The sequence below is a fragment of the Tauraco erythrolophus genome, chromosome 6, assembly GCF_009769465.1.
Source record: "Tauraco erythrolophus isolate bTauEry1 chromosome 6, bTauEry1.pri, whole genome shotgun sequence".
Lineage (NCBI taxonomy): Eukaryota > Metazoa > Chordata > Aves > Musophagiformes > Musophagidae > Tauraco > Tauraco erythrolophus.
The window spans coordinates 65,644,236-65,650,281 of record NC_141470.1 but is presented as its reverse complement, the minus strand read 5'-3'; positions in this window follow the sequence as shown (position 1 = coordinate 65,650,281).

Below are 6,046 nucleotides of genomic sequence, written 5' to 3'. Positions count from 1 at the left end.
TGTGCCTCCACGGATTGACTTTTGTGAATGTGCAAACAAGGCTTAGCTCTGTTAATAAAGGCATTTTTGTGTGTGTGTAAACAACAGCGTGGAGTTGGTGCAGTTTTCAAACTGTGTAATTGTACCAGGATGACTGATATATTACCACCTCCTCAAAAAAAGAAAAGGTCAAGAAAGACACTCTCCTAACCACGTTTTTGAATTGATTAATATGATGAGAAGATCCATTGTGCTTCTGTAACAGGAAGTATTACTGAGGTGTAAATCAAAGACCAACCAGCAGCATTCACCGGCCTTAAAAAATGGTGTGGCTTTTGTATACTCACATGCTTGTCCTGGCATGTTTTCAAAAATTATAAATAGATTGCTGGGAAGTCCCAGGATAACAAAAATGTACTGCTGCTGGTTGTCATAAATAAACTAATACAAGATGTCTTGGTCTTGCAGCTCTTATTCTTTGGAGGAGTCTGTCCTTGTGTGTATAGTTTCAGTGTGTCAGTTCACACGAGTCAAGACTCTTTCTGTGGCAATGGGATGTGGCTTTGTGTCCATCTCTCTATCTCTTTCAGATCCAAGGCTCTCTGGGCTTAGTTCTTTCTGAGCAGAGTTGTTCAGCCTTTTCCAAGCTTTTCCCTTTTCGATTCCTTCATCTCCAGCTACTGATAGCTTAGGAAGAGCCCAGGCCGGACTTGTTTCAGCATTATCCCAGGCAGTGCAGTCTCTCTAATGCCTCATGTTCTGATAACACTTATTGAAAGACTGACTGCTGTAGGGTATTACGTAGGATCAGAAGGCTATAGCATCTTTTCCCTGTCACCTTCAAAGTGATGGTAACCTAACCATGGAATATTTTTTTTCTGCCAGACAGAGAGAAGTTGTCAGCATCTCAAGTGGGGGAAGTCAAGGTAGATCTGTCAGTGGTGCTGTCCTGACTTTTGCTACCTGAGAATCTGGTTTTGAAGGGAAGGGGGTCAGTACGTTTGCTGCGTGATCCTATTCCAGCTGTGGACGTGCATACAATTTGAGATCGCCCACAAGAGCGATGTTGGCAAGCATTTTAAATGTGGAAGGGATGAACTCCCTCCAGTCTGGAGTAGGACCTGAAGGACATAGAGCATTTTAGGGCAAAGATCTTGGAAAATATATGCTTTGAACAGGCCTTCCTCCCCACCACCCACCCTGGGTGAAAAAATCGGGCAACCCTTGTAAATGAAGTGTTGAGGAGAAAGCATGACCACCAAACTTAGGTGCTGTGTGAACTTCTCTAATTTAACAGAGGTGTGATTACATCAAAAGTGAGGGGAAAAGAAAATATTGTGAGAAAGCAAAACCCAAACCAACTTGATGTAAATTTTCCGTGATAATTCTTTAGGTCATATTATCATGACTTGGATGGATCCCAACAATTTGCTTTTAGGGAGACTGCAACAGACTTTCAGAAAAATAGTTTGCCAAAAGAAGGTGGCTCAGCATCACTTTGCAAGGCTCAGCGCTTGCACTTCTGAATGTTACTGCTTCTTTCTGAATGTAAAATAAACTGAGATCTTTGTTAATAACCAGGAAAGAAAAAGGTCTTCAGTCAGTCTGCATTGTGGAGCTACTTCCTCTGGACTAGCTCACCAAAGATAAAAATCTGCTGTTTCTGTTCATGGCGTTGGCTCGACTGAATACATGAGTAATAATAATCTGTTGCTAGGAACAGACTTCAGTTTACATGTAGAGGCCTCTATGGAGAGAAAGTCTTTTGAGTCCCTGAGTGGATCATAAATAATCAGTGGCACTTCAAAGGAGGAAAAGTAAAAACAAGCGGTTGGAGATGCCATGCAAAGATGTCTGTAACTCCTATTGCAACACCAGTGGAAAGCATGTAGCCAATGTAATTGGGAAAATATGGGGCATGTGTCTAGAAAGGCAAAACCAGTGAAGCAGAGATTTGCTAGCAGTGGGTTATAATATTCAGCTGCCTCTGGCTGGGCTTGTTTGCAAGGTATCTGCTGCTTTCAGCTTTAAGGAGTGCGCATCTGAGCTAATTTCATGCCATATGATTTTTCAAGATTGGCTCATGGGAAGTGGTCTGAGGGTACATCTGTGCAGCAGGCTGTGGCACGGCGTAGGGGCATGCAGGAGTTAGCTGGAAATTCAGGGGCTGCAAACGGTCTTACCTGGGGCAGTATGGAAATCACGCCAACTAGTTTACCTTGCTTCCTAATTGGTGTGCACAGCTCTTTTGTAGAAGTAACCATAAATAAATAATGAAATGCACATTTTATATTTTAACTGTAGTTACATACGTTGTTTTGAAAATGGCAGCGGCTCACCATAAGGGAGCATACCGTGTAACTGCTGTTTTTTTCATACAATGCAATCTTACCGTGCTCGGTACTTGGAACTGCTGAAAGACAACGTTTGCAAACCACCCTGATCCAAACTGTGATGTTAAGGCTATGAAATCCTTGCTAATGAATCCTCCAAATCCATCTGAAACTCTTTTCTCCCTTTCTTCTGAGACAAGAGTTTCCTTATAAAGACCCTGCCTAAGAAGAGCATCTCTTAGGTCTCATTGGGACTTAAGCCTCACTGGAGGCGTGGTATTTAAGTCAGTGTTGTCTACTCTCATGATAATGGAATGTAAAACTTGAGTATAATTATTTTCAGATTAGTTCCTAGAGATTTGTGGTCTGCTACCTGCTCTTAGGTTTCTCTCTGTCAATGTGCCTATGTCTGTATGTTAACACCCAGGTGGTTTTTTTCGCTCTGCTGGCCATTTTCAGCTGAACTTGAGAAAGGAAGAGAGATTCCAAGGAAGTTAAGTTGAAATTGCATGATGTGATTGTGCTGATCTAATTTCCATCTATGTTTTTAGGTGCTCATTGTGGGAATAGCTGGAGAGGTAAGGGAAGAAGTACTCTACCAATACCAACTACAGGAAAGCCTGGGTTGGAGTCTTCTTTTCTTATCATGGGAAAAGCTTTTGTTGGTGGTTGAACCATTTGAGCTGCAGGTGTAGCCCCGGCGGTCAAGAGTTTATCTCTTTGGAGAACATTATGGAAAGCTTTTCTCTCGAGGAGGACATTTGTAGTGCACCTTTCTTGTGTGACTTCTCCCATGCTGAAGAAAAGATGAGCTCGCACAACAGCTCTGGTACAATTCCCATAAGTTGATCAACAGGAAATGAATCTATTGGAAACAAAGTCTCAGCATTCCTGGAACTGTCTCTTTGGCTCTGTGATAGTTCACAGGTTATCCCAAGGTGTAAGCAGTTAATGCTTTCTTGTATTAATGGTAGACTCTCCAGAAAGAGGGAAAGACAAGGTCATTCTCTTCACCTGTGGTTTTATCCTCACTGAAAAGTCGTGGTGTCATTTGAAAGCATTTTATCTATTTTCAGTACTATATTTCCTTGTTGTCCAGCGTTTCATGGAAATGAAGGATTTGGTTTAGCTCTGCAGTTTGTTGAGTTGTTAAACAAAATAGCTGACTTAAATACAAAGTAGAAAAGATGATCATTCCTGAAAGGCATTGCCAAGCGATGGTACCAATGGCTTGATGGTTTTAGACTCTTCAGAGTTTGGTATGATGTAGTTACACTTAATGTGCTTTATTTGAATGAAATTCGGGGGGTGGGGGGGGGTGGGGAGGGGGAGGTCAAAGGGACTAGCTTATTGTCTCTGTATAATCCCTTCTCAGACAATCTGTACCTTGTACCTTTTAAAGAATACTAATCCTTGCAGGTATGTCCTCCAAGATCCTTGCAGGTATGTCCTCCAAGAGTGTGTGTGTGTCCCTTTCAAAGTGGCTATGGAGTCTGTTGGAGTCTTCTGTTGGGGCAGAGCAGAAATCAGAGGCAGGGCTAAACGTATGTGCTGTGTTGGATGGTGAATGGAGGGTTTCAGGGACGTGGAAGCTTTACCATAAACTCACCTTGTCTTAGCTGTGCATTTTTACAACCTGCACTGTGGATTTGTTGAGTGGATTGCTGCGTTTAAAGAAAAAAAAGTCCCATCCTTTTGGGAAGGAAGCCCTAATTTGACTGTAAGACAGAACAGGAGCATACTTTTTTTTTCATTATACTTGTTCTATGATTGTGTGCCATAATTTAATTAATTAATTAATAAATTAAGTAACTTAATTAAAGTTAATTAATGCTTTAAAGCTTAAGATACTTTCTGTTTTAAAATGCTGAAAGTTTTATTAACTTCAGCTACTTTCATGCTTAGAGATCTGAACTGAGATTGGGATCCCATCACATGAAGTGCAGTACAAGCACGTAGAAGGAGACAGTGTGCTGTGTGGTTGCTGTAGTTGGCAGGGGATGGGACAGAGGAGGAACAGTCACACAAAGGTTAAAAATGCATTTTGTTTTGTTTATGAAACTTCCATCAATGCTGTTCATGGCTCTTGCATATTTTCCTGTTATTATAGAGGAATTTTAATGCCAAATCCTGCTCCCTTTCCCTGGCCTATGCTCCCAATGACTTTAGCATCGTGCAAGTTAGGTGAACATGACTTGGCTCCGCCTGTGTCACCATCGCAAATTTGGGTGCATTGAAGTGGAACAGATGTGTACCTATTCACTGTTTGGGGATTTTGTGCTAATAGCTATTTCTCTGTAAGTGCAGAGTCAAATTAGCAACTTTTTTTGCCTTTGTTCTCTCTGTGCCTGTGCTTGTCATCGGTAAAACGATGTACCATGGCGAGCGGGTTGGACTAGATGATCTTTAAAGGTCCCTTCCAATTCAAACTGTTCTGTGATTCTAAATTTAGGCAATAACCCCTGATCTCACGTAGGTGCTGTAAATGCAAATTGATAGATGTCTGTGAAGTGTTCAGATACTGGGGTGATGAGTGCCATAGAAAATGTTGTGAGGAACTTAATAATCCTGTCATCAGAGCAGCTCTTGGATAGAGCACAAGGACACACATTGTTCAGGATGAGGAAAACAAAATACTGAACAGCTCCTCATTAAACCCGTTGTCCTTTCTGTGCGATGAAGGAGATAGGGACTGAGGAAAAATAGTATATAGTGGAGTAAACAAAGGCTGCCTCATGATTCATATCCACAAGGGAATGAATGTAAAAATTTTTCTGGCATTCTTTAATGTTGTGTGTCCTTACTCATCTATTCACACCCTTTATTTTGACATATACTTGGTGGATGAGTTATTAACATATGGTGTGTATATCCTAGTACTTCTGATGAAAAGGTTATGGTTATTTAGATAACAAATCTTTTTTAAAGTGAGCCCTTATTTAATTTTCAGCTTTATTTCTCTTTTAATTTAAGTTCTTGCTAGAAATGAGTCTGTAGCTAACTATCCAGTGGCAAATTGAACAATGTAGCTACTGCAGTACCACAGTCTTTTAGTCTTTTAGGAAAGATACAGCATATCCTTCAGTGAAGTTGCGTTAGAGATAGGGGAGGTATCCAGGGAGAGGAAAACGGAGGAGTTGGAAAAAGAAACTCCTTCCCAGGGGATGAGGACTAACAAAGGTACCAGACAGAAGCAGCAGTTGCGATTGTTCTCATACGATAACCGCTGCTTTTTCATTTCATCTTAATCTTTGCAGATTCTGCCTTAATTGTTTCCATTCTGCAACAATTATCTGGCCAGGAAGAGATATCTGAAAAGTACAAAGGTTTAGGGAAAACCTTTGAGGTTTGGCTGCAACAAAGCTGCAGAAGGCACTGTGAGCCTTTGTTAACCTGGCTTTCTCAAAGAAAGCAACTGTGTTTGAATTATTCTGAATCCTCGTACTTTTGTTTTCATGGCAAGACTCCCTGGCATCCATGGTTTGTGTTGCAGAGTACTGCTGGCCACCGTTAGAAAAGAGTCAGGGGACCAAAACTTGGATTCACGCGGTAGGAACGTTTGCTTTGTTCTGTATGAGCTAAGGAAACAGCCTTCCAAAGGAGGAAAACTCAACCCAAAAAACATGTCTCAGGGCTGTACACTTAAGCATCTTTGATATCATCAATTTTTGTGTGAAACTGTACTGATTTTCTTCGTTTTTTTTTTTTTTTTGTATAATTTCAGTTTGGAAATT